At 40.3% G+C, this 12,966-nt stretch overlaps 1 protein-coding gene and 1 pseudogene across 1 annotated transcript in view; both read right to left on the minus strand.

The window, feature by feature from the left end:
• The window catches only part of trx (histone lysine N-methyltransferase trithorax), a 244,798-nt gene that overhangs the window by 108,338 nt on the left and 123,494 nt on the right, over window positions 1-12,966 (minus strand). The window lies entirely within an intron of this gene.
• LOC145403071 (protein cornichon homolog 4 pseudogene) lies at window positions 6,376-6,888 on the minus strand (annotated as a pseudogene).

Genomic DNA, 12,966 nt, shown 5'->3' on the forward strand with positions numbered 1-12,966 from the left:
CAGTGATAGTATAGGGAAAAAATGAAAATCAGATCTATAAAATATTTAAACAAAAATCTATTACATCCGTGAATGTGATAACTTCCTGCATAATAGCCACTGAAACAAAAACTTTCCTATATACATATATTTACAAATGCTTTACATTTATACACATACAGTATTATTTACATATTTAACAAACAGGAAACCTTCTTTCACTATGAATATAACAACACATCGTGCAACGGAAAGATATATTCGTAAATACTTTGTAAACATGAAATTATAAAATATTTGGAAAACTGTCAGAAGTGCATATAAAACAAAGTAATGATACAGCACTTCAACCATCCCTCCAAAAAATGCAGATTCACCACTTTCTTATGATACAGTGCCAGTAACATTGGGAAAAAAATAAAATAAATTCTAAGCCCAATCTAGGATGACGGTGAGGGAGAGGTTTAGGGTACGGGTGAGGGAAAGGTTGAAGGTAAGGGTGAGGGAGAGGTAGAGGGTAAGGGTGAATGGAAAGAGGTTGACGGTAAGGGTGAAGGGAAAGAGGGTAAGGGCAAAACTGAGGAAGAGGGCTAGGGGAAGGTGGAAGGACAGAAGGGGAGAAGAGAGTAACAAGTTCATCTAGGGTAGCTGCAGCGCATGTGCTCTCAAGCCTGTCTATTGACACTAGACAAAATTCCCACCTCAATGCTGGGCATCCAGGTACTCCGCATGTAAAACTGTTTAACTTACAGCTGTATCAAGCTACTGATGAAGTAACAGCATATCTTCACTTTAAAGCTGCTTGAGATTCATTATATGGCTCTTCTGAAAACTGAAATGAATGTTTCACTGTGCTCTCAACCACCCATCATGAAGCAAAGGCATGTCTCACTTATACGTAGCATTTTGCCTGAACATATACGAAACTTCAAAAAAATACTGACTATACTCTAACACTCAATTCTTCAACACTCCAATCTTCTTCCCTAATATACTCCTCCACTTCCTTACCATTCATGACCACTCTTTCACTCACATTAGCTGTGGTGAACATTTAATGTGGGTACTTACTGTATTCTTTTGTTATGCTTGTATATGCCTATATCCCACCTATATCCCAGTGGATTAAAACTGAGGTAACATACATACTCTGACAAACATAAACACAGCCATTACCGTCACTTTTAGATGCATTACTCTCACCAAAGGCACCACTTCCCTATTCACGTTTCACCAGCATGGGATTGGGTTAATTCTAGTTATCCTCCTCCTCCTGAGATGGTTTAGACCAATAGTGAACCTCCTAGAGGCATCCTGTAGTACAAGGGCAAAACAGTCATTATTTAAGGCTGATATGCCCTTGTGCTACTGGACACCTCACATCAGCTGCTACACCCTCCTTATCCTACTCTACTTACCACTAATAATGGATTGGGTGGCATCAAGAATCAGGATAAAGGGAAATATAACTGCACCTAAATACTGTAATCCTTTTCATGATATGCGACAATCACTTACCTATGAAGACACCAGTTAAGTTTAATTGCTACCTGAAAATTATTGTATTCATTTTAAGGGAAAATTTTTGAATGGGTAGGGAAGGTTATAAATTGCATTAAGTAATTTCCACCCTGCTAGACTTTTTTCCCCAAACTGTATGAAATCATTCGGTGGTTGCAACAATGAAGTGTTAAGGTATGTCCTAAGGCTGAAAGGGTTAAAAGGGAGGGGGATGTGGGGCTGGGATTTCCTCTACCCTTAAATGATATACTCATTCTGAAAATAATAATAAATAAAACAGTAAAGGAGTAAATAAATTATAACTGGGAAAATGTTGAAGCATGGGGGTTTTCTCACCATCACACAGGGAAACACCTGGTACTTTCACACATGGGGTCAGTACACTGAAAATGCTATACTGATAAATTTACCTACTACGTGATATATAATCTACTTTTTATTTCAATGCATTCTCAAACCCTCAACATGTATTCATATCACAAACCCCATAACTACAAAATTCCCAATACCGGTAACTAATAATGTATCAAGTTTTTATTACTGTACACATAAAAGGAATAAAAAGTAACTAGGTTACTAACTATGATGAATGGGATAATTTAATTCCTCAGGACACAATCACTGTACTGTAATGAAGGGGTTAATGTGCTGTCTGGCAATGGATTCAACCATGCATTACATTCCTTCATCTAGTTTCACCCAACAAGGTTTTCAAAATGGAATATAAAATCTTTATATCTTGACTTTGGCTTGTAAATTTTACACTTGCTTTATTTGCAAACTAGCCACTTGAGTCCTAAATATGAGGTCCATATTGTTATAGCAGTTCACTAGCAAATGATCTCAAGATCCACTGCTATTTATAAAGCTGATATGCCAATGACTCCCCATTTTATATTATCAAACTGTAAGAAAACCAGTGTGGAATACAACGATGACTTGTAATGCAGACTGTGAATTTATAATGGACTGACTTGATGATGGGCTTCCCTAAGATGATCATCCTAACCCTATCAGCCAGTCTCCCAGTGAAGTCGAATTATACTGCTCTCTCTCTCTCTCTATCTACAAACACACACACACATATAAATACATATATGTGTGTGTGTGTGCAGGAGGAGGCCGTAGCACGGGCCGAACAGGGTGGTATTCCCGAGGGGAATGGGAATGCTGGTGATAGGGAAAGCTGGAGCTCCTGTTTCACTAGCTATCTAACCATCCCCCTTTGCTGACCTTTTCAGTGTGACAGTAACATGGAGAGTAGACCAGCATGCTCTCCCAAACATTTCCTCTAACTATCTATGCACTACACCATATGCACTTTACATTTCACACAACATATCCCACTACGTTACAGGGGTTGGCGCCAGCAAGGGCATGCGGCCAGAAAACTTTGCCCCCGCTACCTAGTGGCGGACTTCTGGGGGGAGGCGTGACGGGGGTTCCGCTGGCATAGATCGTGGGTCCAGGGGAGATGGGGCTCAGGCCTGTGCTAGACGGTATAGGGAACTGCAGTTCCCAGGCTGCCGCTTCCGCCCAATAGAGAGGGGCCCGAACCTGGGAGTAGCGCCCCAGGAGGCTGCCCTATCAGTGGGTGTATAATGGTGGAATAGTTGCAGTGCCAAGGCGCGCTTGAGGGGTGTCCCTGCAGCTGTCCTAGCAGGGTGCCCCGAGGCCACTACCACAGCCACTGGTAAGCTGGTGGGCTAGGGGTCCCAGATCCATTGCCTGGACCTGGGACTGTGCAGTGAGTGGGGTCTGTGGTATGTCTATCCCTCTTTATTAATACTGAATATGACAAAACACAAGAAAAAGTTTCAAAGCATGCCTGAGGACAGTAAATCTCCCAGGGGGGATGAGGGTGGGTTCATGGTATGTGGGAAGTTTGAGGGGAAGAGCGGGGGAAGTCGTTGACGCATTCAGCAGGAGGTGGGTGGATGTGGCATGTTTGCAGGAAGTCCGGTACAGGGGTGGATCAGCCAGAAAGATTGTTGGGAATGACTATTGCTATAAGTTGTTTTGGCAAGGGGAGACAGATGGATATGGAGGTGTTGGTGTGATGGTTGCAGAGAAATGGGTGGAATATGTTATGAATGTTATGAGAGTAAGGGATAGGATACTGGTAGTGAAAATTCTGTTCGGTAGAAGGGTAGTTGCGAATATATCGGCATATGCTCCACAGGCAGGACTGGATGAAGCAGAGAAAGATAGATTTTGGGATGATTTAATACATGTAGTGGGTGCTATGCAGGATGATGAGATAGTGGTTTTGGGAGAGGACTTAAATGGTCATGTAGGTGAAGCAGCACAAGGTTATGAAGGAGTGCATGGGGGATGTGCTTATGGTATAAGGAATGCAAAAGGGGAAAGGATACTCGAGTTTTGGGAGGCAACGGACATGATTGTGTGCAACACATATTTTAGGAAAAGAGACAGTAGGTTAATTACGTATGAGTCTGGGGGAAATAGCAGTCAGATAGATTATATTCTGGTTAGGAGGACCGATAGGAGGTTAGGGAGGGATGTTAAAGTTATAAGAAGTGAGGAGTGTGTGCAGCAGCACAAACTACCGATTTGTGATATGGTGCTTAAAGAGCGAGTGATGAAAAAGATGACTTATGTACCTAGGAGGAAAATATGGAAGCTGAAAAACCAAGTAGTAAGGGATGCCTTCTATAGCGAGTTGAGGAGAGTGGTGGCTGAACAAGGAGTTGTAGACAGAGGCATTAATGAACAGTACAGAGCCCTCAAGAGCAATCTCTTGAGAGTTACTGATTTAACATGCAGTTGGTCAAGAGGACCACCAAGACATAAAGTAACTTGGTGGTGGGATGAGGGTGTAGAAGCTGTAGTTAAGGAGAAAAGAAGGCTTTTCCGGGAATGGAAGAAGGGTGGTAGCAAAGAGGAATATTTGGCTGCCAAGCATAGGGCTAGAAGAGAGGTATACAGGGCAAAGTCTGAGTCACAGAGACTTTTACTTGAGGGTTTGGAGGGCGGGGGAGAGCCTTCTTCTTTGCTATCCTTATCTCATTCTAGTAGTTCAGTTACTCTTCTAGGAGCTGCCTAGCATGGGCCAACAGGCCTACTGCAGTTATCCTCTCTTCTTATGTTCTTATGTAACCTAAATCATGGGGAAAGGAAAAATATGATATTTAGGGTGGCAGGTTGGGTGAAGAGGGATAATCGGGATATTATAGGTGAGCAGTGTGTGAAGAATGATGAAGGAAGGGTAGTGGTGAACAGTGATCATATTAAAGATGCATGGAGAGCATTATAACCGATTGTTGAATGAGGAGTTTGACTGGGACAGAGAAGGTTTGGAGCCAGCAGATTCAGTGTCTGGCCCTTGGCCTTTGATTGATGCTGCTAGTGAGTGAGGCAATAGGCAGGATGAAGGTGGGGAAGGCAGCAGGTGTGTCTGGGTTGACTGCCGAAATGTTGAAGGCCTCAGGCGATATAGGGGTGAAGTTAGTCACTGATCTAATAAACAGTATCATTTATGAGTGTGCTGTCCCAGATGATTGGCTGAAGAGTGTAACTGTAAATGTGTATAAAGGGAAGGGTGATGCCCTGGAAAGAGGAAATTATAGAGGTATAAAGCTCTTAGATCAGATAATGAAGGTAATGGAGAGAGTTTTAGAAGGTATGATTAAAGAAAGATTGAATAATGATGAGATGCAGTTTGGGTTTATGCCAGGTAAAGGGACCACTGATGCCATATTCATTGTTTGACACCTTCAGGAAAAATATATTGGTAGGAGAAGGGATCTTTATTTTGTTTTTGTGGCTCAGTTGGTTAAAGCGCTCCGCTCTGACCGAAGGGTCGGAGGATCAAATCCACCCAAGAGTCATTGGTAGACATCAGGAAGGGCATCCGGTCATTAAATGCTACACGCTCCAAACCAAAGTCCTCTATCCAGGGACAACGCCTTAGCCCTTATCCAAACAAGGGGGACCTGGCGTAAAACTCACTCTACTTGATTTGGAAAAGGCCTTTGACAGAGTCCCTAGAGAGGTGGTGAAGTGGGCAATGAGAAAGCTTGGCTTGGAGGAGTGGCTGGTTGTGGTGGTTATGGCTATGTATGTGGGTGCTCACACCCAGGTAAGAGTGAATGGAGATTTGAGTGATGAGTTTTCCATGAATGTTGGTGTGCATCAGGGGTCAGTTTTGAGTCCCATGTTGTTTATCATGGTACCTGAAGCCCTTTCACGTGACTTCAGAAACGGACTCCCGTGGGAGTTGTTGTATGCTAATGATTTGGTGTTGATTGCAGAGAAAGAAAAGGGAGGCGGAGGAAAGGTTTAGGAAGTGGAGAGATGGTATGGGGCACAAGGGCTAAATGCAGATAAAACAAAAGTGATGATATCTAGGGTTGGTGGCGGTACTGTCAAAGAAGAGGGAGAGTGGCCATGTGCAATTTGCCACAAGGGTGTGGGAAGTAATTCCATCTTGTGCAGTGTTTGTCATAAATGGATGCATAAGAGATGTTGTGGTATTAGAAACAGACTGCGAGATAATGCTGATTTTATGTTAGTGGTGTTTCAGGGAGAGCAGCTGGAAATTGCCAGGCATGAGGGGATTGAACTAGCTGGTGAGTCTCTTGAGTGTGTGGAAGTTTTGTTATTTGGGAGACATGTTATGTGCTGGAGGTGGGGCTAGAGTTTAACGGTGTATGTCTATCTATCTATCTATAGCCAGACGCCATAATCCGGTAAGGGGTGGCCATTTGTCTTTTGAGTTAGTTGTTTTATGGGGAGGGGCACTAACCCTCCTCCAACCCACTTGCTGACACGTAGGGAACACAAATGGGTTGGTTATATGGTTACCACCCAGTGTTGAAATGGCTTCCTGGCTTTCCTGGTTGTAGTGAAGATCTATAAGCTGGTGTCATCGGCATAGTCAGGCTTGGGGATGGGGTTGGAGCGGAGGAGGTGAGTGAGAAGACAGTAGAGATAGATAAAGAAGACAAGGTAATAGGCCAAACCAAAGATGGCATCCCTCATATGGGCCTTCAGCTGCCCTAGCCGATGGATTTCCGTTGGATCGTAAACACCAAAGTTACCGGCAGGAACCTTGACATATTCTCGGATGAGGAACGCAGCGAGGGGGATGGAGGCCAGGAGAGGTAGTAGTGCCTGGTTAAGAGGAACACCAACGACAGCAGTAGATGGGCCACCAATTTCGGAATGACCCACAGATTAAGTCGGTCACAAAACTGCTGGGCATTTAAGTAGTCACACTCCAAATCTGACAGTGTAATTACATAAAATTACATAATACACTAATAAAAATAGCAGGGCTCAAGTGTCAAACAGGGAAAATACGAAGACTGCAGACTCCAGGGGGACAGAGGAGCCCCCCTGATCAACCAGCGGCTCCTCCTCCATGGTGTGTATGTATATATATATATTACATTATTCAGGAGTGTTTTTCTATACCTGAACAGTTATACAGGAAAGGTATAGGATTCTATAGGGGGTTAGACTCCCCACTGCATCCCTTTCTTTTTTTTAATACAAGCAAACAGGAACCAAAGGCTTGAAGCCTGCAAATTGTTCCCTCTAAGAAAAAATTAAAAGATAACAGACAACCAAATTCAAGATCTGTTCATGTCAAGATGACTAGACACACTGTGTTTCAGATTGAAGACGACACAGGCAGTAAGAAATACAGACAGAGGATGACAGTTCCAGCGTTGACCTGTTGCATTCATGAAGAACTGGGAGTAACAATCAACTCTTGCTTTAGAGTTGGACAGAAAAGGTCGGTATTACGTCGCTATCCATCAGTATGTCAGTATCTGACACCTCCTTGACTGCAATACACCAAATAATAGAGTTTACTGTATCACCCCAAACACAAAACTGTGTAATTTCTTCATTATCTTACCGGTTCACATAATTAGTTGTCATTTTTTGTCATCCTCTTGTTGGTAACTTTTTTCTAGTACTCATCACCTTCCAGGACGCTTTTTTAGAAACTACTATTGGAAGATCGATTCACCTTTTCTGATTACTGTAATGAAGGCACAAATCTGCTCACTCACAGATTATCATCATCCCAACCTGTACCCCAACTAGTTGTAACTGAATCTAATCCAATTGACTGTTTCTTTGCACATCCAGTACATAGTACCAAAATAAAAGTGTACCAATAAATGTAAAATTAACTATCCTAGCTCATGCTGCAATTCTGTTATCAAAGTGACCAATGAATAACCAGGTCAAAGCCAATGAAATATCCCCTTCTGTATAATGATGTTTTTTCAATAGACCCCTGCTACTTCCAGGCAAATTTATTAAGTCAGGGGGTATCTCTCACAGTAGATATTAGTATCTAACCCCTCTGGTGCAAAGTCTCTCCCATTCTGTGAGTAAAATCATCTAAAGGCAACAAGAATAAAATGGAAAGAATGTGCCAAAACTCATATCTCAACTTCTATTTCTGGTATGGTTTTCCAGGCAGTCCTTACTGTTCCAAAATATAGTAAACCCTCGATTATCCAACGTAATATAGCCACAGGTATGTTCAGATAATGGCTCTGCCCAGATAATGGACATCTACCCTGTCCCCCTTTGTACAGTCAGCCTAAGAAGTGACGGCAGAGTATCCAGCAAATTTCGGTCAGTGATAATGGATAATACTCCTCTTATATCTTTGCAAGAAGACACATGTTATGTAAAATTGTAATAGAAAACAATAGATAAATAGCAAAGTACTTATTAATTTCAAAATTGTAGGAAACAGTTTGTTATTTACGATAATAAGAAATCCTAAACAGTACCAACTGAAATTTCAGAACTATCACTCAAGGAGAGTCAGGAATAAGTTGAAGAGTTTAATTCTAGTGTGGCAGTAAGCAATGATTTTTGGCGGCATAAGACTGAAAAGAAAAGGCCTTCAGTAAACAATGAAAATATGTCATTTTTATTTATCAAATATTTACTGTTAGACTAGTAGCAAATAGTTAAGTCATTTATTTCCGTTTTTGTTGTCTCCATAGACGACGACAGAAATCAGGAATGCAGTGTAAAGTTAGTAGGCTATTTTAAATGGCTTGATCAACAAACACGAATGAAGATAACTATTACTCACAGGCATGCAACTATTACACCGCATCTGGCCAATTTTCCACAAAGAAAAATCTGTGGAAGACTTACTGTAAGCCTGAGAACTATCAGTGAATGAAATATAAAAGAATCTCGCAAATTTGCCATGAGTCGGAGCTTCATGGAGAATGCAAACTTGCGTCATAGTCTAGAATCCTCGGTGCCTGAACAACTGACAGGAGTGATGAAATGCAATAAAAATATCAATGCCTTAAAAATTCCAAATCGGCATTTTCAGTTTGACAGGACATAGCAGTTTATATAAAAAGAAAGATATTCCCAGATTTAAAATACTGAACAAGTATGTGCTTTTGCATTGCACAAGTTTGTAAGTGCACGTTTTAGTCCTCTTTACTGCCTAATGTAAGAGAAAAAAGAATAATCAGTCATACCTAGTAAAGTTGCTTTAACAGGGAATAAAGTAGTTAATTACATTTATTTTATGCTAGGGGGATGGAAGAAATAAGAGGCAGAAAAGGTCTTGCTGCAGCTTCGGGTAGGGTATCGTTACTAAGAATATGTGCAATTTAATTTTTTTGGCATCCTTATTCTTCCTATTTCATCACCATAGCATTTGAAAAAAAAGTAGAGCATTGCATTCACGAGAATTTTCCTAGGTTGGCCTTCAAAACCAGATAATCAACTATTGAAATCCTGGGACATAAACATGAGCACAGGGCTATACTCGCACTGTGCACCACGCGCGGAGTGATACATTACACACTCAAATCGAAAAAACATATGTTACAGGTTAGCTTCTAAATATATCACTGCCTCATGTTATTCATTTCTCATAATTCTTAGCGTGATATACTACGTATTTTTTTTCTTCTTCTTCTTTTCGATATGACGTGATGAAGTACAGAATTTTTTTACCTTGAATTCATTAAGCGTTCATGGAACGCATGGCAGTGCAGAGTGTCTGAAGCAATCTGAAACTCTGCCATCACTTTTTTGGGCAACCGTACATGCCCTATCTTTGAATGCCATCGTAAAAGGCCACTACAGTACGTCGTACAACACTAATTCCCCGTGTTTTACACTACTCTATCTATAAACCACAGCCAAGCAACAATTATGATCAATAAGACCCATCAACCACAGGCAAGCAATCACCACAACCCCTGAGAGAAAGAGAGAGAGAGAGAGCGCATGCGCGCCTGGCGAAAATGTTTAAGTGGCCGTAATTTCCACAGGATGCAAGCATTCTGTCCATATGAAATGGAAAAATGTACCGTACGAATAACAGTTTTGAACAGCCAGATCACAGCATCCGGATAATGGATGGTCCAGATAGTGACCGTCCAGATAACCGAGGGATTACTATGACAACTTTCTCCATACCACCAGTGCTGCAAATTGGGACAACTGGCAACTTAACTTTATTGGTGGATAGCAATAGAAATTTTTCTGAACCTGACAGCTAAAGACTGTCACAAAGGTGACCTTTAATGAGGACTTACCATACTTAACCCTCATGTATCCAACAAACCCTGTAAAGATGCTCATTTCACTGCCAATACACACAATTGTACTGCCTTCACAAAAATATTCATAATGCCTTGATCAGTTTGCAAACCAGTACAACAGTCGAGCCATTTCTGAATTGTCATAATATTATCCTTCTTTCTGAATCTGCTTAAATTAAACCACCAGTTCTGAGAATAGAAGCTTCTTTATTTTCAGTTGTATGACTGTATCTGAAGACCCCTGCACTGAGCAAAACATCTTACAAATGAAAATACAGAAGGTGCTGTCCTCAGCACTTGTGCATTAATTTATGCAAACTTGTCTGGCATGCTTGTTGATAATTACCTTTCAAACCAATCTACAACCCATTAATGTTATGACAGACATTATTTTCTGACCTATACTGTACATCTTCAAGGAAAAGAACATAATCAATCCACTGTACAAGTCTTCATCACATCTACTGTATATGGTAAACTGTACAGACAAATGTTACTCACAGGTCCGTATTATCGCAGTTAATCACTTGAATCCTTTTTATTTTATTCTTGATATTAATAAACAATTTATTAAACTTATGAAAACACCTCATACTGTGTTGCATTATTAAGGCTACACAAAACCATTCCAGTTTCAAAAGTCTCCCCTATGTGGATAAGACTGGAAATGAGAAGAATAAAATTTAAAAGATATCTCAGGGCTCTGTGGACACAAATACAACACAAGAAAAAAATAAGGAGTAACATGCAAAGTAAATTAATAGGCAACAGTTTCTAGAAGGCCTCCTTCACCAAAGCTTTCTCTACATTCACTAAGTTCATCTGGTATCAGCAAAAGTGAACTAAAAAGTATCACCTTGACTCACAGAGTTAGCAAAGCTCCCTGCCTGGCATCTCTTCCTTACCAATTTATTTCTGGATCTAATATGTCAATACTGTATATTCTTATTACTCATTCAAGTAAAAAATAATAACCATTCATTCACTCATCATCTAATCCAGTGTTTCCCCATGAGGAGCATAGGAGCTAGGGACTAGGCAAGCTGGTCCTGACATTTAAGATGAGAGTGACCAGCCTCACTCATCCATGAGTAGCATTATGTGAGCAATAAACCCGAACCACCCCTTGGATATAAACCTGTACTGGCTCAATCCGACTGGAGCGCCTTAATTGCCCACTAAACCACCAGGTGCCATAATCTGGTGACATGGTTACCACCTAGCACAGTAAATGGTATCCAGGTGTACAGGAAACCATTTGGTTTGTCGCTGTGTGTAAAGTCACCCTATAATAATAATAAAATAAAATAATCTGGCAGCAGTAATAATAACAGAAAGAATAAGTCCTCTGAGTTAAATGGTTAACTCAGTATCCTGTTATCAAATGAGAGGGGTTGTATCAAGAACAAGGACAGGAATATATAATACAGTAAAATATTAACAACCAATAGCACAATATTCTGCAATATGCAAAATGTACCATTAAGAAAGTGCTAGAAAGCCTTCTAAGCCAACAAAAATACAACTCAGACACAAAAGAGAATGGATAAACAAAATGGCAGAGTCTATTTTTTCAACGTGAAAGGAAGCAAGCAAAAAAAGAAAATTAATGAAAGTCCCAGAATCTGATTTTTCAACTCAACTGGGCTTATTACAGGAACACCAAATGACCTCAAACATTTGACAACATAACATTTATAGTTCACATTTTCATCACTTCAACTGGTTTCTCGCACCTGTACTTAATGATTTATTGTGACTATTACAAAGTCTTACTCTCTCATATGTTCATATCATTTATATCAATATACAGTAGTTTGCATGAATAACATATAATGATATTTCAACAAATCAGACACAGCAATAACTGGTAGGGGAGAGGTGTTACAGAACCTCCTTAGCCAATGGAAAAACATTACAATCCAAACTGCTGGCAGCAGTCTCTTCCTTGGCAATTTGTTCTGCATAGGCTACTAAATCTTAATGTTCTTTTGTATGTTCTACACAGTTTGCATAAAATAAATACAATATTAAGATACCACATGCAGAAACAATGCAGAAACGAAAAGCTCAAGAAAATTCAAAACTGGTTATATTCTTTTACATAACGTTCATTACTGCAACCTGTCACTGCTGTAGTTATGTCACAGAAGCTTGGGAAATAAAAAGTTGAGTAACTGCTGTAGGAATTCCTTGGGACAGCAATGTACCCATTAAACACACTTTTCACAAGTAAAACAGCTCCTCAGACTGACAACACAAGATTGGGTACTACTGTTCAATACATTTGTGGTTCCTCAAGGAAGCCACAATCCTGGCAATTTTAGCCCTTGTTATGATGATATGCTTCACTTTATTCTTGCTACTGCCAGACTCATTTAATTCAGCTTATGATAGACCTCTGGCACTGGAAGAGTTAACCTTTTTCTATTTTTGTTTAATCAGACTAATGTCTGATACTTTTATTCAAATTAATGGAAACTTTTGCTACGAATGTGGTTAATGGCTTTATCTAACCCCTCCAGTTCATAAAGTCTCTTCTACACAGCAAAATCGCCTGATGTAGCGAGAATAAAATAAATGCCATCACCGGACTGAAGTGATTAACATAGGTTATAATCATGAAAGATATCATCAGATGGATGTAATTAACAAAAGGTTTAAAGTCATTCACCGTCTCTCCTGAAGTGAGTAAAATTACCTGGAGACAGTAAGGATATAATAAAGAATGTGCTATCATACAGACTGGGTTAAATTTGGTGGGCCTGGCATCCTTTCCTGGGGCTTCTCACTTTGATACAACCTTAATGATGAAAAGTATGAACTTGTTTTTCACTCCAAATAACACTCTGAACCAGATGATGTATTCTGTCATCTTGACTACTTC

This window comes from Coenobita brevimanus, chromosome 60 (assembly GCF_032717465.1).
Source record: "Coenobita brevimanus isolate Jiangsu-jjx chromosome 60, ASM3271746v2, whole genome shotgun sequence".
In the NCBI taxonomy this organism is placed as follows: Eukaryota; Metazoa; Arthropoda; class Malacostraca; order Decapoda; family Coenobitidae; genus Coenobita; species Coenobita brevimanus.